The sequence below is a fragment of the Hyaena hyaena genome, unplaced genomic scaffold (assembly GCF_003009895.1).
Source record: "Hyaena hyaena isolate Hyena2069 unplaced genomic scaffold, ASM300989v1 scaffold_572, whole genome shotgun sequence".
Taxonomy (NCBI): domain Eukaryota; kingdom Metazoa; phylum Chordata; class Mammalia; order Carnivora; family Hyaenidae; genus Hyaena; species Hyaena hyaena.
The window spans coordinates 91,243-115,819 of record NW_024081210.1 but is presented as its reverse complement, the minus strand read 5'-3'; the positions used below and the strand labels follow the sequence as shown (position 1 = coordinate 115,819).

General features: G+C 38.3%; 1 long non-coding RNA gene across 2 annotated transcripts in view; it reads left to right on the top strand.

Moving 5' to 3' along the window:
• LOC120248284 overlaps window positions 1–20,549 on the top strand; it is a 45,321-nt gene extending 24,772 nt beyond the window's left edge. The window contains exons 3-4 of one of the 2 annotated variants that reach the window (XR_005532544.1): window positions 5,835–6,066; window positions 20,428–20,549. This is a non-coding gene — a long non-coding RNA (uncharacterized LOC120248284). Of the gene's footprint in view, window positions 1–5,834; window positions 6,067–6,340; window positions 6,413–20,427 lie in introns of those variants that run through there. The other variant, XR_005532545.1, reaches the window with a different exon arrangement.
• Window positions 20,550–24,577: the final 4,028 nt, after the last annotated feature.

Genomic DNA, 24,577 nt, shown 5'->3' with positions numbered 1-24,577 from the left:
GTGAGGATCAGTGGGGAGGGGGGGTCCTGGGGAGAGATTCTTATAAGAGGCAAATTTTGAGTTGGGACATAAATGATTCAGATTATTGTGAGTAATAACGTCATCTGAGGAGGAGGTAATGTCTTGAACAAAGAGAGTGAGAAGGATCCTAGGGAAATACAGAACAAAGGTTGGAAGGAGAGAAGCCGAGGGGCTCTGTTGCCAAAGAAAGCTGTACTTTGATAAATGACTGTCAAATATCTAGATAAAGATGAGCATTATGGAAACAAATAGAAATTTACAAGAAATATATGGTAGTTAAAAACAAGCCAATTGCTTTGGGCTCTGAATATTTTGTAATATAATTCCTGGGAAAGAGATTTTGAGTTGCTTTGCTAGAACATTCATTCCTTCAGCATCTGTTGGGTAATGTGTTCCAGGCATCAGGTTAGATGCTCCATCCTAAAATATAACATAAACACAAATCTTTTTTTGGAACAAGGAGTGGTACAAAAGATAAATGAATACATACATATCCAATTGTTGATAGTAACACGTTCATTACCAGAATAATACAGTGCCTGTGTGAAAAAGGAAGAAAAATATTTTTAGAGAGCTGCTCTCCCTATTTTGGAATATGAGGACAACACCTGCCAAATTTGGCACAAAATGATCATTGCGCCCCAGCAGAGATACACATGAACAACTGACTCAGCCGTGATGGGTGGTTTCAAAATCAACAGCAGTTTCTGGGCATAGGATTTCAGCTTTCAGTGCATGTTGTTACCCTGTGCTAATTCCTTTAATATTTTTAGTAACTTGTAGTTACAAGTACAAAATTGTTAATAGCAAGAGCATAAAGGACAGATTTATGATGACTGAAAATGAAATAGTGTCCTTCAGTTATTGAACAATCAAGTCAAAAATTTTTTGGAGAATGGTCTTTCTCAGGCTACACTTAATTAAGCTCTAATATTTCACCAAATGACCTGGAAGAAGTAAAATGCATTTTTTTGTCCGTTGCATTTAGTTCATTAATAAGTGATCCTCATCATTTAATAGTATAAGTTGTTAATTTATAACCCAGATCATATTCTGCTCTTCCAGCACTCTTTTTTATTTAATTCATATTTTCTCTAGGAAAAATATTAGGGAACATACTCACACATGAAAAGGAATGCTGAGCATGAATACTAGTTATTCTGTTTTTCTTCAAATTCTCTTGATTCAAGTAGAAAATTATAAAAAGCTCGTATAAAGATAATTACAATCAGCACCCAGAAAAGAACTGAGTGATATTAGGTCTTCTCTGTCACCTTGAATGACATGCTTTGAATAATCATTCCTTCTGGTTAGGGGAGGTATTTGGCCTTATGACAAAACTCATATTCCTAATTAACCTCAAACTAATGCATGGGGTATTTTAAAAATTGTGGCTAAGTGCCAGTAGCCAATTTTCTGCATTTAACCTGTGTGAGTTCCCAGGTTCGTGTTTCTATCACGCTGGAGTGGGCTCGTGTAGGAGACGAGTGGGAAGGTCAGTGTGCGCCATGTATTTCACTGGCTCTCACAGACTCTCTAATTGGGCCTAATGATAGAAAATTGCAGTGTTTAAAATAGTATGAGGTTAGCTGTCTCTGACATAGCATTTCCTTTTTTAAAAAAATTTTTTTATAGTTATTTATTTTTGAGACAGAGAAGATGAGCGGGGGAGGGGAAGAGAGAGAGAGGGAGACACAGAACCTGAAACAGGCTCCTGGCTCTGAGCTCCCAGCATAGAATCCGATGCGGGGCTCAAACCCACGAACTGCAAGATCATGACCTGAGCCGAAGTCTGACACTTAACTGACTGAGCCACCCAGGCGCCCCAGACATAGCGTTTCCTATCTTTGCATGGAAATGTCTATGAGGTGCAAAGAAAATCCTAAAACTATATTATACCACCTAAGAAGATTTAAGAAAGAAAGTTTATTGGCAGAGGGTAGATTAAGAAATACCTCCTCATCTTCCCTTTCTGGCACACCCATACTTTACCTTATGGAACAGACCCATTTGAAAAAAAAAGGATAGAGAAATACTGATTGTTTCCTATTAACCGTCTGTCCTGTCTTCAGGATCTAGTGTCTGATCTTCTTTTCTTCAGAATCAATGATTTAAAAAATTTTTAAATGTTTTTATTTATTTTTGAGAGAGAGAGAGACAGCATGAGTCGGGGGGGGGGGGGCAAGAGAGAGAGGGAGACACAGAATCTGAAAGAGGCTCCAAACTGTCAGCATAGAGCCCAACATGGAGCTCAAACTCACGAACCATGAGACCATAACTTGAGCCGAAGTCAGATGCTTAACTGACTAAGCCACTCAGGCGCCCCCAGAATCAATGATTTCTAAGATGACAAAAGGACAAAATTACACCTCTCTATCCTTGTATATTCACTAGCACAAAGTGTTAGTATAAAACACCAGAATGTGAAGAATGGGGTAGGTGCTGGCAGGGACATGGCTTGGTATAGAGGAATGAATGAACAGAGGGAGCAGGGTTAGAATCTTACCTCTTCCACTTGATAGCCTAGAGGCTTTGGCAATGTGACTTACTCTTCTGGAGCTTGTTTCCACATCTGTAATATGACATATTACATAGACAATAATATTTATCTTATAGATTTGATATAAAAAGTGTCTTATACAGTGTTGGCACATGGTAAGCATTCAAGACATGGTAGTAGTAGTTGATGATGATGATGGTGATGATGATGATGAGGAGGAGGTATAGATTCCAATAGGTAAAGCATTATGGTTAAAGGAGGAGACTTGAAGATAGATGCTTATTGTAGTTCATGCTGGGGGAAGTGGGTTTTATTCATTGGATTTGTTTAGTATGTCAGAGATCCAGGCAAGAAGAACCCCTCATCTCAGAATAGTGGAGCTGTCTGTTAGAAGCCAGGATGGAGACAGTATAACCCACTGCTAACCTATAATCTACCTTCCAGCAAGTAAAAAGTGGGCAAGAGAATTGATTTACCTGATTTTTGGCAAATATGTCATTTAAAAAAATCTCACTGCATAGAATGTGTAGATTACTTTGGGTAGTATTGACATTTTAACAGTATTTATTCTTCCAATCCATGAGCATGGAATGTTTTTCTATTTCTTTGTGTCTTTGATTTGTCATAATTTTTCTATAGTTTTCAGCATATAGATCTTTTACATCTTCGGTTAGGCTTATTTCTAGGTATTTTATGGTTCTTGGTGTAATTGTAAATGGGATCAATTTCTTGATTTCTCTTTCTGTTACTTCATTTTTGGTGTATAGAAATGCAACTGATTTCTGTACATTGATTTTGTATCCTGTGACTTTGCTGAATACATGTATTAATTCTAGCAGCTTTTGGTGAATTCTTTCAGGTTTTCCATGTAGAGTATCATGTCATCTGCAAAAAGTGAAAGTTTGACTTCTTCTTTGCTATTTGGATGCCTTTTATTTCATCTTATTGTCTGATTCCTGAGGGTAGGACTTCCAACACTATGTTAAACAACAGTGGTGAGAGAGGACATCCCTGTCGTGTTCCTGATCTCAGGAGGAAAGCTCTCAGTTTTTCCCCATTGAGGATGATATTAGCTGTGGGCTTTTCATACATGGCTTTTATGATGTAGGTATGTTCCTTCTCTCCTGACTTTCTTGAGGGTTTTTATTAAGAAACGATGATGTATTTTGTTATGTTTTTTCTGCATCTATTGACAGGATCATATGGTTCTTATCCTCTCTTCTATTAATGTGACGTATCACATTGATTGATTTGCAAATATCGAACCAGCTCTGCAGCCCAGAAATAAATCCCACTTGATTGCAGTGAATAGTTCTTTTGAGGTACTGTTGAAGTATCTTGTTAAGAAGTTTTGCATCCTTGGGCCGCCTTGGTGGCTCAGTCGGTTAAACATCTGACTTTGGCTCAGGTCATGATCTCACAGTTCATGGTTTCGAGCCCCGTGTCGGGCTCTGTGCTGACAGCTCAGAGCCTGGAGCCTGCTTCAGATTCTGTGTCTCCCTCTCTCTCTGACCCTCCCCTGTTCACACTGTCTCTCTCTCAAAAATAAATAAAACATTAAAAAAAATTAAAAAAATTTTTTGCGTCCTTGTTCATCAGGGATATTGGCCTGTAATTCTCATTTTTAGTGGGGTCTTTGTCTGGTTTGGGAATCAAGGTAATGCAGGCTTCATAGAATGAGTCTGGAAGCTTTCCTTCCATTCCTATTTTTTGGAACAGCTTGAGAAGGATAGGTATTAACTCTGCTTTAAATGTCTGGTAGAATTCCCCAGGGAAGCCATCTGGCCCAGGACTCTTATTTGTTGGGAGATTTTTGATAACTGATTTAATTTTTTCACTGGTTATGGGTCTGTTCAAATTTTCTATTTCTTCCTTTGAGTTTTGGTAGTGTGTGGGTGTTTAGGAATTTGTCAGTTTCTTCCAGGTTGTCCAGTTTGTTGGCATATAATTTTTATTGTATTCTCTGATAATTATTTGTATTTATGTGGTGTTGGTTGTGATTTCTCCTCTTTCATTCATGATTTTATTTATTTGGGTCCTCTCTCTTTTCTTTTTGTGAATTCTGGCTTGGGATTTATCAATTTTGTTTATTTTTTCAAAAAACCACTTCTGAGATTCATTAATCTGTTCTGTGGGTTTTATTTTTAGCTTCTATATTGTTTATTTCTGCTCTAATATTTATTATTTCTCTTCTTCTGTTGGCTTTGGGGGTTCTTTCTAGTTTCTTTAGGTGTGCTGTTAGATTTTGTATTTGGGATTTTTCTTGTTTCTTGAGATAGACCTGAATTGCAATGTATTTTCCTCTTAGGACTGCCTTTGCTGCATCCTGAAGGGTTTGGACTGTCATGTTTTCATTTTCATTTGTTTCCATATATTTTAAAATTTCTTCTTTAATTGCCTCGCTGACCCATTCATTCTTTACTAGGATGTTCTTTAACCTACATGCATTAAGATTCCAGTAGGGTGAACATGCCCCTGGGAAATTAAAGAGGTTGGTTTGGATGGAAAAGTACATGGGAAATTTATCTTTCTAGGATTGTATCTTTCCTAATTAAACAGCAGATCTTGCCATATTGTCCCTCCAATGACTTTTAAAAATCAGTAATATTGGAAACACCTGCTAACTGAAAGATTATTGTGGATAAATATAAGAATAATGATTGATCATGTCTGATGACACCTTCATTTCAGAGGCAGGCCTCCAATAACATGAAAGAGATCATTGTATTGAAAAGACTTAATGAAATATAAAGGCTATTTCACTATATTCCTCTCTCTCACACACACAAAATTACTGTTGGAGAGAGGCATTGATATAGAAGTCCAAGAAGAAACAATGTTTTTCTAAAAAACTGTTTTATATCAGGATCCAAAGTCTTAAATACAAATGGCATTGTAGAACAGAGATATTCATAGTGACAGTTCAAACACAACCTTGGATGTCATCTTTGTTCTTTTAACTCAAACTTCAGCCAGCCGGCTATGTGATACAAATTGGATGCTGAGTCCTGGGATGAGATCATTATTACAAAGCACTGACAAACCTGGGAGCTCTCATGAAATCTCTCAGGCAATAATTGTTACATGCAATTTAGCTTGGAGACAGTGGATTGATCTCTTTAAGGATGCTTAATTTAAATAGGATGGTAATTTGCCCAGATAGTTACCATGTTAAAAGTCCTTGAGAACACGTGATAGAAATGTATTTATGGAACCTCTAACAAAACATGTAATGAAGAGACAGACTTATCAGAAGCGTCACATTCCCTTAATTGTACCCTTCATATTCTTCCTCTTCCATTTCCCTTTAAAGCAAAAGCCCAGAGGATCCAATCAGCCCTGGTATTTGCCCAAAGTGGAACAGCCTTAAATAAAGAGTAAACACCATAAAAAAATCTCACTGTGTCTAAGGGTAAAATCCCAAAATTCAACATAGGACATTTGGAAAAAGATTATAAAACAGAGGAGAATAAATATGATGATGAAGACTCAGAAGAGCACATACGTGAAAGTGAAATATGGTGGGATTCACAAGAAGATTCCAGGTATTTATTTTATATCTTTTGTAGAATTTATAAGATTTGTGAACCAAAAAAAAAAAAAAAAAGAGAAGAAATTATAGAGAACAGATTGATATGAAAGGATAGGAGGACAAAATGAAGAGGTAAATAGATCTGATTAAGATATAATTGTAAAAAAATGCAATAGCAGAATTGATAATAATAGTTAATCATTTTTAAGTGTCAGCTTTGCTTTAAATGTATTAAACTCATTGTACTTAACTCTGATATAGTACCTATTATTATCTTTATTTTACAGATGAAAAAACCAAAGTATGGAGAGAATTAGAAATGCAACTCAAGTCACAGAATTGGTTACTAGAAAAACCCATATTTCTAATCCAGGGATGCAGAGAGCATGCTCTTAACTAGTGGGCCTTACTGCCTAGGAGAGTGAGAGCAGAATTAGCACTACTGAATTAGCATAACTAAAATGGTTATGAGAAGACAAACCTGGGAACATTTTCTCTATATTCAGAATATAGAGAAAAAAAAGGAATGGATGAAAGAAACAGTAGAATGGAAAGATGTAGAAAACAGAGATTGATGAGCAAACCTAGGAACTACAGGTATTCCCGAAGGGGAAAATAAATACACAGAACAAAAACAATTATCAGAGTTATAATTGATAAAAATGTTCCCATTCGAAAAGATGTCTTTGTCTGTGGACAAAATAGGGCTCCAGTGCTCCAGACAAGATCGAAAAAGAAATCCATACGTAAATATATACAACAAAGTTTCTGAATGAAAGGAAATAAATTCTCAAGTATTCAAGGAAAAAAAAAGAAAAATCCCTGGCATCAGAGTTTCTTTTTCTATATCATTAAATGTTAGAAGACAGTGGAATAACATTTATAGAATTCTGTGGGAAAGAGGTTGTGACCAAGAAATTTATACCCAAATAAGCAATCTTCCAAGAAAAAACCAAAAGAGAACAAAACTCAGGTATTCATGAACTCAGAGAATGTTTTACTTTTAAAATAATATTTGAGGGCATTTTCTAAATAGCAAATAGATGAAGTAAAAATTGTGATTTGCAGTAATAAATGAAACAGAAAACATAATTGGCTGGCAAAACTGACTGTATAAAACCACCAAGCGCAAGACTGAGCCCAATGTGTTTTAACACCAGTTCATTCAGACCCACAGCTAAACTGATAAGACCACAGACAAACTGTCTTCACAGTAACTACACATAGACTTGTATTCCAAAAATAAGACCACTGATTATTCCAGCAACTTACTCAGTTATAAATCCTGACCAATTCCTGCCTGCATCATACTTACTTCCACTTGAAACTGTGACTAACACCAGCTTCCAAAACCTTGAAACTTTCCTCCCTAAGCTCCTCTTTCCTTTAGAGACCCTGCTGAGACCTCTTTTAGGTGATAACTCTGTTCTGCTGAGCAAGTTTTATCAAACCCAGCTTTGTATGATTAACATGCCTGTCCCATGTCTGTGGGAGTATGCAAAGTCTGGTAGTGAGCACTGGAACATATTAAACACAGCAAATCAGATTATAAAACCGAATGCAAATGTCAAAGTAGTTTTCGTCAAACCAAAATTAAGGTAAAAATAATAACATGGAAAATACAAAGAATGGAAAGTTAGATTATTAGAAAAGTAGTAGTATTAAAATTATGCTAAAATTTTTAATTTAGTTATGGTGGACTCTAAATATAGTTTTTCATTTTAATGTTTATAGCTAGAGAAACGTCAATTTAAAATATTTTTGAAAAGTAAATGTAACATGGGGCGGTGGCTCAGTCGGTTGGGCATCCGACTTCGGCTCACGTCATGATCTCACACATAGCTTGTGTGTTCGAGCCCCGTGTTGGACTCTGTGCTGACAGCTAGCTCAGAGCCTGGAGCCTGCTTCAGATTCTGTGTCTCCCTCTCTCTCTGACCCTCCCCTGCTCACGCTGTCTCTGTCTCTCAGAAATAAATAAAAAAACATTAAAAAAAAAAAAGTAAGCGTAACTTAATGGAACTATAAGTAGATCAGTGCTTCCAAGATACCAGTGAATATAAAGTAAAGCCACATGCCAGTTATAATAGTAAATAAAAATGAGTAAAATCTCCTTATTAAAAGAATAGGATTCTTGGGACACCTGGGTGGCTCAGTTGGTTAAGCGTCCCACTTCAGTTCAGGTCATGATCCAGTGGTTCATGGGTTCGAGCCCTGCGTTGGGGTCTGTGCTGACAGTTCGGAGCCTGGAGCCTGCTTCTGATTCTGTGTCTCCCTCTTTCTTTTCCCTTCCTCTGTTCATGCTCTGTCTCCCTCAAAAATAAAATAAACATTATTTTTTTTTTAAATTTAAAGACCAAGACTATCAGATTGCATGTAAAAATATAATCTAATTATTTGTGTCTATCTACAACAGACATACCCAATTAAAAATTGACTTATTAAGGTTAAAAGAAGAAAGATGGGCAAAAATACTTTGTGAGTAAAAATAAAAAACACTTTGTGATATTATCAGATAATTTAAATATTTGATGAAAAAGGTTAATTTTATTTGTAAAGAGTATTTCTAGAATAAAGCCTTAACTGTCATGGCATTTTATGTGCTGGATAGAAATGACTAAAGCAGGGGCGCCTGGGTGGCTCAGTCGGTTGAGTGACCGACTTCGGCTCAGGTCATGATCTCACGGTTCGTGGGTTTGAGCCCTGCGTTGGGCTCTGTGCTGACAGCTAGCTCAGAGCCTGGAGCCTGCTTCAGATTCTGTGCCTCCCTCTCTCTGATCCTCCCCTGCTCATGCTGCCTCTATATCTCTCTCAAAAATAAATAAAATATTAAAAAAAAAAGAAATGACTAAAGCAACGGTGAAATCTTGATTTTCCCCATTGGATTGGCAAAAATTTAAGAGTCTTAATACCTTCTGTTAATGCCTAGTGATGTGACTGCAAAGAGACAGGAACTCTCAATATTTACATGGGAGTAGAGCTTGGAATCAGCTGTTACAGGATTGTCCTGCAATATCCACAAAGAGTCTGAACAGTATATATACACTATACTATATATATACTCATTAATTCCACATTTAACAAATTCATTCAAAGTTTTGCTTTGAATTGGAGACCTTTTCTAAGATGCATATAAAGGGTATATATTACAAAATTACATTTGGTAATAAAAATGGGTAGTCATCTCACTCTCCAATATAGGGAATTCGTTAAACAAAGTATAGAATATCCATGCAATGGAATAGAATGTAGTCATTATATTATTACTATTATAGAATGTGTGCCTTAGACAACACTGGGCAGTGGAACTAGGACTTAATTGTTTAGAAGTTGGACCTAGATAAATGCAGTTTTTAAAAATAAACTCAAAATGTATTATTAAATGAAAATAAATTTCATACTATATAAAATATGTAATTTCAGTATGTTTATATGCATAGAAAAGAGAAATGGAAGACTATCTGTCAAAATGAAAGCAGTGGTTATCTCTGCATAGGGAGACCAGGGTGGCTATCTCTCTTCTATGTGCTTCTTACAGTTTATGATTAAAAATTTTTTTTTTCATCATGAGAAGTGTATTCTTTAGTTCCCATCCCCTAATTCCTCCATCCCCTGACCTAATTCCCCTCTGGTAACCATTAGTTTATTCTCTATAGTTACTAGTTTGTTTCTTGGTTTGTCTCCTCTCTCTCTCTCTCTTTTCATTTGTTTGATTTTGTGTCTTAAATTCCATATTTGTCTTTCTCTGACTGACTTGTTTTGCTCAGCCTTATACTCTCTAGATCTATCCATGTTATTGCAAATGGCAAGATTTCATTCTTTTTTGATGGCTGAATAATATTCCAGTGCTGTGGCTAGCACTTTCAGTTCTAGGTTAAATAGCAGTGAGAATAGACATGTAATAATATATTAAAGAAAATCATATATCACAATGAAATGGGAGTTATTCCCAGGATACAAGGGGTTTAATATTTGGAAAACAATCTAGGGCAACTGGGTGGCTCAGTTGGTTGAGTGTCTGACTCTTGATTTCTGCCCAGGTCATGATTTCATGGTTCATGAGATAGAGCCTCACATCAGAGTCTTCACTGAGAGTTGTGGGGCTTGCTTGGGATTCTCTCTCTCCCTCTCTCTCTGTCCCTTCCCTGGTTGCACTTTCTCTCTTTCTGAAAATAAATAAATAAACATTTAAAATATATTTGCAAAATAATATGGTGTGTCATATCAATATGAGAAAGGATAAAAACCATATGATCATTTCAATAGATGCAAAAAAGCATTTGACAAAGTACAACATCCATTGATGATAAAAAGCCTCTGGAAAGTAGGCCCAGCGGGAACATATCTCAACATAATAAAGGCCTTATATGATAAATCCACTGCCAACATCATACTCAATGGTGAAAAACTAAGAGTTTCCCCCCTATGGTCAGGTGTGAGACAAGGCTGCCCACTTCCACCACTTTTATTCAATATGGTATATGATTTTTAACATAGTAAGAATGGTTTACTCTAATAATCCGTAAAACACTATATAACTATGTCCTTTATTTATTGTTTATTTATTTATTTAAGAGAGAGAGTGTGTGTGAAAGCAGGGGAGGGGCAGAAAGAAAGAGAGAATCTTAAGCAGGCTCCATGCTGTCAGCATAGAGCCAGACATGGGGCTCAATCCCACAAACCTTGAGATCATGACCAGAACTGAAATTATGAGTCAGACACTCAACTGACTGAGTCCCCCAGGCTCCCCTAAAACTGTTCCTTTAAATAAGCTCTTTCTGAAGGTCGTGAAAGTGAGGCTTGAAAACATGCACAGACCTCTTGAATGAGAAGTTATATTAAGTGATGGCAATTATTTTCCAAATATTGAGGAAAATTTTATAAAGGAATGATAATTTAGATGGGTGTTCCCCAATAAAATATTAAAATGTATTAAAATTTAGATAATGGACAAAAATAGTCCTAATGAGAGACATAGTGATGGAATAGAGGAAGAGTCCTGAAATAGATTCATCTGATAAAGGTTACATTTAAAATCAGCATGAAAAGATTGAGTCAATCATAAATCAGGCTAGATGTTCACTGAACAGTTTTGGAAATGTTACCTCATACTAGACAAAATAAATTCCACTTGAATTAGAGATACAAATTTTTCAAAAGGACTGAAATATATAGGATATAAAATAAATAAATGTAGAAGAACTGAAGTACATATAGGTGACTGTACCTATATCCATATATCATGTACAGGCATAAAATCTAAGTATGCCACGACAGGCAGAAAATTTAAAATGGAAAGATATGGTACATAAAGAGTAAATTGTTCCCTCATGTCAGAAACACCATAAATAAAAAGAAAAGACAGATACATGAATGATGTATTGCTTTTGTAATCCATGCTTTCTAATTTTTCCACAGTGAGAATGGTACTTGGTTGTCTCTAAGAGGACCTGATGTACAGATGATGATGGGGAGGCAGAGCATGGGAGTCAAGGGGATTTTGGTGCCAGGCAACATGTGTTTCAATCCTAGAATATTTTTTTGTGTGATACAGGCAATTTAACCTATCCTCTCTGCCACAGCTCTCTGATCTTTGTAATGAAGATAGAACCTGCTTTAGAGTGTTTAGGGTTAAGTGTGTTCATTTTTATGCATGGCTCTCAGAATACTGAATATGTAGTGAGCACTCTAAGTGATAGCTATTATTATCAAAGACCTTTTGAGTTCCAACGTGCTGTGATACTTTGGAGGACTAAAGAGTGAATGGGATCTAGGAGCAAACTACTCTTTCCCAGTAGAATAATTGACTTCAGGAAAGGGCAATGGATCCTAGTGATTGTGCTTTTACCTCAAGGTTTAAGAGAATCCTCATGGTTTAGGCACTGGTCAAATAGGGACAGTTGATAGGGCTGAAATTACATTACTGACATAGAAACAAGAAACAGCATGTCCCTTTTATTTTCTGCATAAGCAAAGCAAATGTATAAAATGATAGCACAAATTGTATTGCGGTGGGAGGGAGTAGGTGAGCAGATGGGTCCTCTTTGTTTATTCTGACACATGGACAGTAAATGCAATTTCAATTTTCTCCTAATTTTTCTTTCTACATGAAAGCTCAAATTCTGGATATACTGGCTACAAATGATGCTTCTCAACTTAGCCTTTTATGTCCTGTTTGACTGCCGCAGTGTTGATGAGCTGCTTCATTGTTTTTCTGTGGTTGTCCACATGACACACACCTACTAGAGTCATGATGAAAATAATAGACGTGTTGAGCAGAGGGTGAGTAATTATAAATCTGCCATGTGTCCACATGATATCTGCATTAGGGAAAAGAGAAGAGAAGTAGCAATCAACTGAAATACAACTATTTTGAAGCTGATTGAGGAGAAACATATGACCAAAACAGGAACTGGGTTTGGAGGCTCACTCTTGTTATTTTTGAAATTTTTGTATTCTTTTTTTTAAGTACAAAAGAAACATATACTAATTGTAGAGAAAAAAGGAAGCAGAGACAAGAAAAATAACATGACCTATAATCTCAACCCCAAATTTTGCAGAGGATTAAATAATGAATGTGGACAAGGAGCAAACCACTCTTTTAAGAGTAGAACATTTTGGTTTATATCCCTCTGATCTTTTACTTTATCTTTGTGCAAAAATGTAGTCAAATGATATTTGATATTTTATACTTATTTTCACTTAATATATATATTACTATAAATTACAAATATGTAGCAATGGAGTTGTAATACATTTATGAACCAAATTTTGATATATGTGTAAAATTCCATTATAAAATCTTTTATAAATGGAACAATTTATTTTACCTATCTCCTGATTTTGGACATTTTAAGATTACTTCTTTCCTCTGACTATTGTTGTAAGGACATATTTGGGCACATGAGTTATTTCCTTAGCACAAATTCTTAGAAATCAAATTGGTAGTTTAAGGTTTATGTATGTATGTATATATATTTTTTTTAATGTTTATTTTTGAGAGAGACACACACATATAGAGTGTGAGCACTGGCGGGGTAGAGAGAGAGGGAGATATACAATCCCAAGCAGCCTCCAGGCTCTGAGCTAACTGTCAGCACAGAGCCCGACATGGGACTTGAACTCACGATTGGTGAGATCATGACTTGAGCCATGTTGCTTAATAGACTGAGCTACCCAGGCACCCCAAAGTTTATGTATTTTTAAGAGAATTTGATACTTTGCCAAATTGCTCTGAAGGCAGGTACTATCAATTTATGAATTACATTTACATATATAAAGATTTCAGGGTAGAAATATAGAATAAAGAAATTTAGGAGCATATTTTCATAACCTTGGGTAGAGAGAACTTCCTAAACAGGAAACCCAGTTACAATGTGAAACTAATATAAATTTCAAAAAACATCAACATTTGTATGTTTAAACATAACATAAATGAAAGCAAAAGATAGAAGGCAAACAGGAAAAAATATTTCAACATCTGTAACAGACTTCTTAAGAATTTAAGAATTTAAGAAGCTTGATAAACAAAGGCTTCCTATAAATGGATAGGAATAAGGCAAATGACCTAATTAAAAAATGGGCAAAGCCTGTGCACAGACAATTCACAAAAAGAATGCAGACAGCTAGTAAAAACATGAAAAGATGCTTATTTCACCAGTACTCAGGGAAATAAGAAACAATTAGTGTGGTAAAAATGGGAAACTTTGGAAACACTAAGTGTTGGTGAAAATACAAAATGGGTAGTTGTACATTGCTGGTTGGAATTTGGATTGATCTTATTACTGTACATTTATAGGTCTCTCTAAGGGCATTTGGACTATTTTCAAGAGAGTTAGGCCTGAAACATAGATGCAGGAAGTCATATATAGGTCTACTGCTTTTCCTTCTATTTTCCTCTGGTTCACATGAGTGTCCTTATTCCCTCTCCCACTGAATGTAGCAATTGTCATTTCCCATGGGACCTCTATTCTCATACCGTTGCTGAGATATCTCTGTTGACTTCTCTTGCATCTGTTCTTTCCTCAGTCCGAGGATAAAGCCTCCTATATCCTAAAACTTTGTTTTTATTCTCTTTGTCCATGGTTAAGAGTATTTATTCTCCTCTTTTCCCATACCCTAATATCACTATTCAGAGTAGCTGAGGGGTGCCTGGGTGGCTCAGGCTCATCAAAGTGGCTGACTTTGGATCAGGTCATGGTCTTGCCGTTCGTGGGTTTAGGCTCTGTGCTGACAGCTCAGAGCCTGGAGCCTGCTTCAGATTCTGTGTCTCTCCCTCTCTCCCTGCCCCTCCTCTGCTTGCACTCTGTCTCTCAAAAATAAATAAATGTTAAAAAAATTTAAAACAACATCTCAAAGTGTTGTGCCTGAATCACGAGTCTCCAGTGACCTCAGAAGCCAATACCAATGCAAGAACAAAAGGGTCTTTATTACAAGCTCGAGCAGGGTCTCACCCGCCTACCGACACAGCAGCAACAGCAGGGGGTAGCCCCGAACAATAGTGAGCAGGGTTTTTAAGGGGTAAGGGATGGGGGTGTTACAGTACACAGGTCGTACTCCAATCACATTTGTATAGCATCCCTGGCAACAGTTTTGACCATTCAGTACCTGTGAGGTGTCCGTTACTTTTGGCGGAGCCCAATTATAGCCTTTTGAGACTCCTTTGAAAATGACCAATTATGAGGTGAGTTAGGCACGGGGGAGCAGCCCCTGTCTCAGCCCGCAGGAATGTTTTTAACCTCCTCTCATTGGCTAATTGGGGAGGGGTTTCGGCCTTGAACAATCTGCATTTTTTTTTCTGAGACTGCTGCTATGTGCAGCCCGAGGTTGCTTTTAATGGGGGTCTTAATTTTAAAATGGCGTTATTTAGGCTCTTCAAAAGAAGCTGAGAACATGGTACAGTAGCCGAAATCTCCACCTGATACTGACCCTGGTCATGATTCTGATTTCTAAGAGTGGTCTACAAAGATGGCAAATTCCATGGTGCTCAGGATCTGTTGCCCCATAAACAAAAATCACACACAGGGCATCTCTGTATAGGCAGTTGCTTTCATTCTTGGCCTGATCCTATTGACAAAATACCTGCTGCAGCCGCCAGAGAGAAAAATCTTGAAATGTTTATAGAAAGTCATGATTCATAAAATACAAATCATAAAGCGAAGACATGGAGAGCTAGAGAGGACACAAGCCAAACCCTTTCATTTTATAGTCAAGAAACCATAAGCTCAAGAGACTTATCCAAGGTCACACAGCTGGTGAGGTCACACAATACACTCCTTGAACTAGGAGTCCAGTCTTGTTGGTACTTGCTGTTGAGTTGTTTATTTGTGAAATGGAATACCAAAACAGCATGGGGAAGCAAATCCTGATAACCTGTGTTTCTTTCGGTTCACTTAAAAATACCTCCTCCCCAGGGGCGGCTGGGTGGCTCAGCCCATTGAGTCTCCAGCTCTTGATTTCGGCTCAGGTCATGATCTCACATGATCATGATCACACATGATCTACCCCCTCAAAATAAATAAACATTAAAAAAAAAAACTGCCCAAAGTTTTAAATTGTGCTTAGTCACATTATAGGTTTTACCAATTTGAGAGTCTTAAGAAATCCCTTTGTAAAATTCTTGTCTTTTGTGTGTTAAGGTGGAGTAGGTTTTTCACAGATAATTGTAAATTGGTTCATTAACATTTGTGTCTTCCTAATGCTTTGCCATTGTCATTTAGGGGCTAGAAGGTAATTTTGTAATGTGAGGTACTGGGACGCACATTTGAATTACCTAGGGAGCTTTTAACACGTTACCGGTGCTTCCAGGGCCCACCCTTAGAGACTGTGATTTGATTGGTCTGGAGTGAGACCCAGGCTTGGGTATTTTTAAAAAGACTCCTAAATAACTCTATTGTACAGCTAGTTGAAAACCACAACTCTAGAGTTGAGATTCTCAAGTTGTGGTTTCTGGTCCAGCAGCTTTGGCATTACCTGGAAACTTGCTTGAAATGCAAATTCCCAGACCCTTTCTTAAACCTACTGATCAGAAACTCTGAGGGCAGGGCCAGTAAGCAAGTCTTAACAGATTCCCTGAGTGATGCTAATGAATGCTAACATTTGAGAAAACACTGGTCTAGCCCATGGTAAGCTATATGGCCTGTTTTTGTAAATAGTTTCAAGGGAACACAGCCACACTCATTCATTTATATATAGTAAAATGACAGAGTTTAGTATTTGTGATAGACTCTACTACCCATAAAGCCTGAATCATTTACGATCTGGTCTTTTATTTATTTTTAAAATTTCTTTTAACGTTTATTTATTTTTAAGAGAGAGAGAGAGAGAAAGAGAGAGAGAGGGAGAGAGAGAGAGAGAGCGCGCGAGCGCCAGTGCAGGTTGGGGAGTTCCAGAAGAGGGAGACAGAGGATTTGAAGCAGGCTTTGAGCACAGAGCCCAACATGGGGCTTCAAACTAAGGAATCATGAGATCAGACCTGAGGGGAAATCCAGAGTGCGCTACTTAACCGACTGAGCCACCCAAGCCACACAATTCAGCCTTTTAAATAAAAAATTTGATTCCTGAACGGTGCTTTTCAAATTTTTTTTTACTGAGAATTTTTTTATTGAAGTATAGTTGACACACGATGTTTTGTTAGTTTCAGGTGTACAGCACAGTGTTTTGACAGTTCTAAACATTATGCTTTGCTTACCATAAATGTAGCTACCTTCTGTCACCATTTAAAGCTATTATAGTACCACTAACTATATTCTCTATGCTGTACTCTTCATCCTCATGACTTTCTCATTCCGTAGCTAGAAGCCTGTATCTTCCACTCACCTTCATCCATTTTTCCCATCTCACTCTCCTCTGGCAGTCGTCAGTTCTCTGTATTTATGGGTTTGTTTCTGCTTTGTTTGTGCATTTAGATTTTTAGATTCCATATATAAGTGAAATGGTATTTGTCAGACTTATTTCACGTAGCATAATACTCTCTAGGTCAATCCACGTTGTTGCAAATGGCAAGATCTATTTTTTTCTTTTTAATGGCTGAGTAATAGGTGTGTGTGTGTATCCATTCATCTCTCAGTGGACACTTGAGTTGCTTCCATGTCTTGGCTATTGTAAATACTGCTACAATAAATATGGGTAGGGTTGCATATTTTTTTTGGAATTAAGTGTTTTTGTTTTCTTTGGGTAAATAGTAGAATTGGTATTATATGGTACTTCTGGATCATATGGTATTCCTATGTTTAAGTTTTTAGGAACCTCCATGTTGTTTTTCACAGTAGCTGCACCAATTTACATTCCCACCGGCAATGCATGAGTGTTCCTTTTTCTCCCATTTTCTCCTTTTTTCTCCGTTCTCACCAACACATGTTATTTCTTTTTGATTCTATTCATTCTGACAGGTGTAAGGTGATATCTCATTGTGGTTTTGACTTGAATTTCTCCGATGATGAGTGATGTTGAGATGCTCAAGTGTCTATTGACCATCTGTATGTCTTCTTTGGGAAAATGTCTATTCCAGTCCTCTGTACTTTTCAAACTTCAGTGTAGAGATGAATCACTTGGGGATATAGTTTAACTGCAGATTCTAACTCAGTGGACCTGTGATGGGGCCTGAGAGTCTGCTTTCTTTTTTTTTTTTTTTAATTTTTTTTAATGTTTTTTATTTATTTCTAGGAGAGAGAGAGAGAGAGACAGCATGAGCAGGGGAGGGTCAGAGAGAGAGGGAGTCACAGACTCTGAAAGAGGCTCCAGGCTCTGAGCTGGCAGTCAGCACCGAGCCCGACGCGGGGCTCGAACCCACGAACCGCGAGATCATGACCTGAGTGAAAGCCGGACGCTTAACCGACTAAGCCACCTGGGCGCCCCGAGAGTCTGCTTTCTAATAGCTTCCAGGTGATATTTAAGTTGTTGGTCTGTGAAAGACACTTTGAGCAACAAGGGTCCATAACAATGCTGTCTAATAGAAACGCAGTGTGATAAAACATCTCAGTTGGGACTCTCAGAATAATAGTTGGGGAGATTTTTGTGGGGAAGTTTCTAGAAGCCCTGAAATCTTTGGTGTGGGTGTGTTAAACTCACATTAAACCTGGAAAGACCCTTATAAAGGGTGGCCATATAATGTACATTCCTAAACTGGGACACCTTTGAGAGTGAAAAAGGATGTTATTAATAAAGTAGCCAGGAGAACAGGTGTAAATTGGGACTGTCCTGGACAAATTGGATGTATGATTACTTACAACGGATTTTTTTATTTTTTTAATGTTTTATTTCTGAGAGAGAGAGACCGCATGAGCAGGGAAAGGTCAGAGAGAGAGGGAGATACAGAATCTGAAACAGGCTCCAGTCTCTGAGCTGGCTGTTAGCACAGAGTCCGATGTGGGGCTCAAACCCATGAACCATGAGATCATGACCTGAGCCGAAGTCGGACGCTTAACCGACTGAGCCACCTAGGCGCCCCATATTTACAATGGATTTAATTCATAGTTCTTGAAGGGACCGGCTGTATACTTTGAGGAACTTTTTCCAAGATAAACATGCAGTTGGGAACAGGAGGAGAGCACAGTAGAGAGGGCAGCTGTTTATCAGAATTAGGTGATTAGAAGGCATGTAGTTTACAACATTGGCTCAAAGTGACTATCTTGTTCCCTCCGCCCCCATCCTGAAACCTACACTGAAGATCACGAAGGTATTAGGGTCACAAGGCGACACAGTGAGGACCAGAAGCCAGAGCCTACCTAACACTGCACCCAGCACAGAGAAGGTGTTGATTGTTCCTGAGGCAGAGCAGCCTGAAGCTTGAGCGTGCGCATGCGTGTGCACAGACTCCAGGGAGGGAGGGGGGACTCTCACCGTGGTCTGCAGTTCCCTCCACAGGCTGTGACCGAATCTTCCTGCCACTCACCTGGGTAAGTTCCTGAAGCGAGGCACACATTCCTATCCCCGCAGGACTGGGGACCATTTGTTAGAAATGGCTTTGCTTGGGGAGACTCTCATCTTCCGCTTGTACTGGTAGCCCATGACTGAGGTGCTGGGGAGAAGGGCTGAGCCGGAAAGAGGCAAAGGACTGCAGAACAGAGCTTCCAGCCACCACGTGCGCACCCACGAGGTGCAGGGCAGCCAGCGATACAGGAGCCGTGTTTTCTAGGTTTAGTCTGTCAGTAAATAATAGGGCACAGACGTTGCTGAATATTTTGTGATTAACTTGCCCCAGGGACCCCTAAATGTTTTATAATTTCTGAGTAAAGAATGAAAGCATCTAAGGCTGTGGATTCTTAGCAGCAAGTTCAGCATCATTTTAATGCCTAATATAGGAGACATTCCTTCTCACAATCACACTTAGAAGAGGGCAGTAGCCAAAGAGGTTTAAGCTTCCATTTAATGTGAACAGCGTGAACACAGGAAAATAACATCATATCAGAGGGGTGGAGACTAATTTCAGGACCACTGTAATGATTCTGTGCCTTGAATTGAACAAAATTTTAAAAACTGAGATGGAAGTCTTTTGCTTAAGGTTTTTTTAGGGATTGACCTATGGAGCAGAAGTGTTTTCTTTGTGAGTGAGAGGTACAGTTGTTTGTTTATAAGGTTTGGTCTATTATAAGGAGGCCCTCTGAATCTTCCTGGCCCTCGGGTCTTAACCCATATCTACATCATCTTTAACAGAAGAGGGCACCCTGCTTCAGCAATCTGAGGGATCACCCCCTGAGCAGGGACCAGATGATCTGGGTTGTATGTGTCTCCTCTTAATTTACCTCTCCACATGCTTTTCGAGTGAACTCAAAAAGTGGAATCCTGCTCAGCAGGTCAGGGAGGGTGTGGGGGTGTGGGTAGGTGGCAAGATGTCATTGAAGAGTAGGGAGGAATGGCCATACCCTGTAGGGTGAGGTGGAGCACATGGATTTGGGAGGATGAACTTGGGTTCAATTTCTGGCATTGCTTCTTACCAGCTCTGTGTTCTTGAGGGGGTTATTTTTCCTCTCTGCAGTTTATACGTTAATAAAATGGTGATATATACTTGTGTCCTTGGCACAATGCCTGGCCCATAGGAAGTGCTCAATAGCTTTGAAATCCGGCAAACAAGCAAATGTCTTCAAGTTCAAGCTAGGGGAAGAAAGAGGCAGAAAACGAGTAGGGAGCTGCTTTCCTACCATGCTGGAGAAACTCATTTTGGGAAATAGTACAGACTTAGGTTTTATGTATATGCTCATTGACTTTTTTTTTTAAACAATCCCTTATGAGATGTGAATAGGTTTTGTTATAATTTCATTTTAGTTTTCCATTTATTTGGGAGGTGCTGGTATTCTTTCACATCTAAATGATTTAACAGTGTGAAATTCTAAAATAGGAGTTTGAAATCATTCTCTGAAATAATCCTGTGATTTTTCAGAGAGAAGCTTGATATGCTCAAGGATTAAACCAATTTAAAGAAGAAGAGTGATATAAATTGTTCAGAGGTGCTTTCCAAATATCGTTCCAGATTTGGGGTCTGAAGATACAAAGGAAATGGCTTTTTACCACGCTTCACTTTGAATAGTAAGAACCTCCTTTGACACAGTTGATAAAATTTCAGAGTGAAAGGAATCTTTAAGGTTTTTACATTTAAGGAAAAATATCTTACTTGTTTCTACCCCCTCAACTAAATAAAAATCTCTTAGCATCAGGCTAGGTTAGCAGTGTTTTTCAAGTTTCTCAGGTGATTCTAATATGCAGCCATCAGTGTGAACCCTTGTTCTACACCAGCTTATTTTACTGATGGGGAAAGTACTTTATGCTGGTCGGGAAAGTACTTGTCTGCCTTCCATGCAGCCTCTAGAGGAGAGAGGCTTAAAATAGAAATCCCACAGTTTAAAAACCTTCTGTGACCTCCCCCTCCCCTCCCCCTCCCCCCTCCCCCCCCCCCCCCCCCCTCCCCCCATCTCTTTTCAGTTTTTGGGACAGAGCTCAGAGTTTTCAGCTTAGCTCACAACTCCTTTCAGTATTTGCCTCTTGCTAAGCACCTCACCTCAATTTTACTCTTCCTTTTACTTCTCCTACACTCTTCTGTATAGTCACGCCGACTGCTTGCGTCTCCACCATGTGGAATGATACTACCCAGTGTCATACTTTACAATATTTTACTTCCTCCTGCTGGACTGCCTTTATCTCTTTGTTTTCAAAATGTAGCTCAAGCTGAGATATTCAAATAGGGAAGGGACAAGGGAATATTAGCTGTGGCTGCCTGGGTCAAAACACTGTAGTTTTTATTGTTTTTTTTTTTTTAAGACTGGGAAATACTCTTTGAGATTTTAGCATTTCTAGCCCAAATTCTTCAGGGCTAGGTTGTTATCATAAATGTGTAAAGGAGGGTCAGATATTAGATTTAAAAAAAAAAAAAAGTGATGGGGCTCTGGCCACCTGGACAGCATCTGCTCCATTTAAAGATAATTAAATTAAACTTTTTGAGAAATAGGGCAGTCATCCCAAGAGCTGCCAAACAACTTTTTATAGATGAGGAATCTGAGAACCAGAGAGAACGCTGAGAACATGGTAGTGTATGGTAGGGTGAGAGCCCAGGTCTTCTGAATACAGGGGCAGTCTTCACAGCACACCTTACAGCTGTGGCACGTTTCCCTTTTAAGTTCTAGTATATTTATTCCAGATAGTAGTAATCCTCATGAACATTTATTCAGCGTTATACAGTTAGAAAAAGCACTAATTTCATTTTATAAACTACAGCTAAGGAAGGTGCTGTAGAATGATGTGTCTTGCTTCCTGGGTCAGAGGCAGAACACAGGGCTGCCTGGAGTATCCTATTGTGGAATGCAGTCGGCTCCCAGCGAGACCACGTAGGGGGCCAGTGAATCTCTGCCATGCTTCCCTTCCAGCTCACACCCGCTGTACAGTGAAATCTTAGCTGTGGTGTCTGATTGATTGATTTCCCTCCCTAGACTGTGTGGGTGGATTTTACCCTTTAAGAATTTCTGAAAATAAAAGCATTTCCCCCAGCCTTCTTTTTTAGAAGTGAGTTTATTCACTCAGATGAAAGGACACAGTAAAATGTGAAAATTGCCCTCCTACATGCATACAAAGTTGAAGCTGGACATTTCCTTTGGTCTGGTGGACAGCTATTATACTGCCTGGGTTCTGAAAGCTCCTTTGCTAGGAGAAAGGTAAGGCGTTGTTCTGACACATTTGTTTTGACACTCTGGGCCCATTTGCCTGCTTCAGGGGTCATGGTCCAACCCAGGGTATGGAGAGCACCTGTTTGGCTCTTCTAAACAGAGCTCTCCCAACTCCCAGATTCTATACGTCTCAAGAGACAACCAGAGAAAAGCGCTTAGCTTTGCCAGGAGACTCACTATTGGGGATAGGAGAAAGTCTTACACACATGATACCATCAATGGGAATGGAAGAGAGCAGAAAAAATAACCTGTGAAGGGAGGCATATGGGATAAAATCATGCTTCTCCATTGGTCAGGAGATGCTACAGGTTTAGAGAGGAGGGTCTGGGAATTTGGGATGTCCAGTGGTTGGCAAGAGGACTCTACTTGCCCCCTACATGAAAGCATCTCTCACCGTAGATAGGAGATTTCCTTCTTAGCTGTGGACACTTGCTATTTCTCTGTCTTGTTCTTATGTTGTGGTGACTCAGAGTGGTTTATAAGATGTAGGCAACTTTCTGGCCCAATGTTGCTGAAGGTTCAAGTGTGTCTTCGTTCATGCTGTGGTCAAAGAAAGGGTAATTCTTCTTGCAAAGCAGGAAGGTTTGTGTTTAAGGCAGACTTTACTCAGTTAATACACTTTATTTCACTTCAAAGCCTTTGTTGAATAGAAATATTTAGAATAAAACAAAAATGTTAAGTTGAAATTAAAGATAAAACAATAGGAACTGAAAGAACATTAAATTATTTTCACTTTATAAAAGAAAAGGGACAAGCCATAGGTTTATTTTAAATAGCAAGATCTCCAGTAATTTAACAAGTGTTTCCCTTTATATACAACTTTTAAGAAACAAAATGTTTATTCATATTTTTATATTATTTACATTCTTTTCACTGTTCATTTCAAATACGAAGCTGATCTTGAGATATATATGTAGACACCTAAGCCATTTTTAAAGATGAGGAAGTTGATATTTATGAAGGCCTGCCTTTACATTCTCATTTGCTATGTTATGGTTATAAGTTTCAGACTTGTATTCATAACTTGATAAATTTGTATGTAGACATTATAGTTCTGTATGATAGTCCCTGAGTTGCAGTGTCCTTATGTATCTGACATTATGAAAATGGTGTTTTCTGGATTTACTGCTGGAGGTTCCTGTCCTCACAGTCTCATTCTTAGAAAATCCTTCATATTCAAAAGGAGCTAGTGAGTGGGAGGCATCATATTTGTTCTTTAAAAGATTTTATTTAATTTATTTTTTTTAAGCTTTATTTTTTTAAAATACTTTTTATTTATTTTTGAGAGACAGAGAGCAGGGTAGTGTCAGAGAGAGAGGGAGATACAGAATCCAAAGACCGGCTCCAGGCTCTGAGCTGTCAGCACAGAGCCCGACGCAGGGCTCGAACCCACAAACCGCGAGATCATGACCTGAGCCGAAGTCAGACGCTTAACTGAGCCACCCAGGCACCGCTAAAAGATTTTAAATAGGAAATGAATCCACTACACAATCTGCAAGGAAAGCCATCTCTCTTAGGTAGTTTCCATGTTCTTAAAATTTCCCAAATGTGCAGTTTTCCTTTGGTTGTTTAATTTCTGCTGCAGATGTCCATCTAATTTATTTGTGATTTATCATAGATTTTAATTTATAGTAAAAGTACTGGGCCATATTTGCAAAGAGATAATATATTTTTTTTCATACCTCATTCCTCATTCCAGTTTCAATGAATAATTGGTTTTTCCCATTATAATGAATTTATATCTGGATGTTAATACTTTTGGACAATGACTAGTTTCATAAGGTTCTTCTCCGGCTGTCAAATTGCAAGCCTGACACACCTGGAACCTTCTTGTGCCAACATTGCTCTAAATGTATCTTAATAAAAAATTATTCTAGTTTTAAGACTTTGAGTCCCTCTACGTTAGAAATGGGGTTATAGGACTAGAGGTTTGAAAGGAAACTCACAGCCAAATAAGACATGGAATTTATTTGATTCCTTAGTGTTATCTGTATTATACTTGGAAAATGACTGTCTTACCTTGCTGTGATCTTCAGAGACAAGGAACTTACTCCTGGACCCCCCTGGTCACCATTCAGGCCTAATTTTCACAAATACAACTTGTGAATACTAAAACAAGTTGTTTACCTTAATGCGAATCAGAATATCTCCATGTGTGTAGTAAAAATGTAATGCTTGCCCTGCCTGCTTTAGAAGAAGGCAGTATATATCCTGATGGTTATGAGAAATGAGCTCTATGGTCAGATTAGCCAGTGTTCAAGTCTTAGCTCAGCTACTTAGTATAGTGTGATTCTTGGGTGGTTACTTGACTTTTCTGATCCCTAGTTTCTGCATCTAGACAATGGGAAAAATAATACCAACCTGTGGGATTGTTAT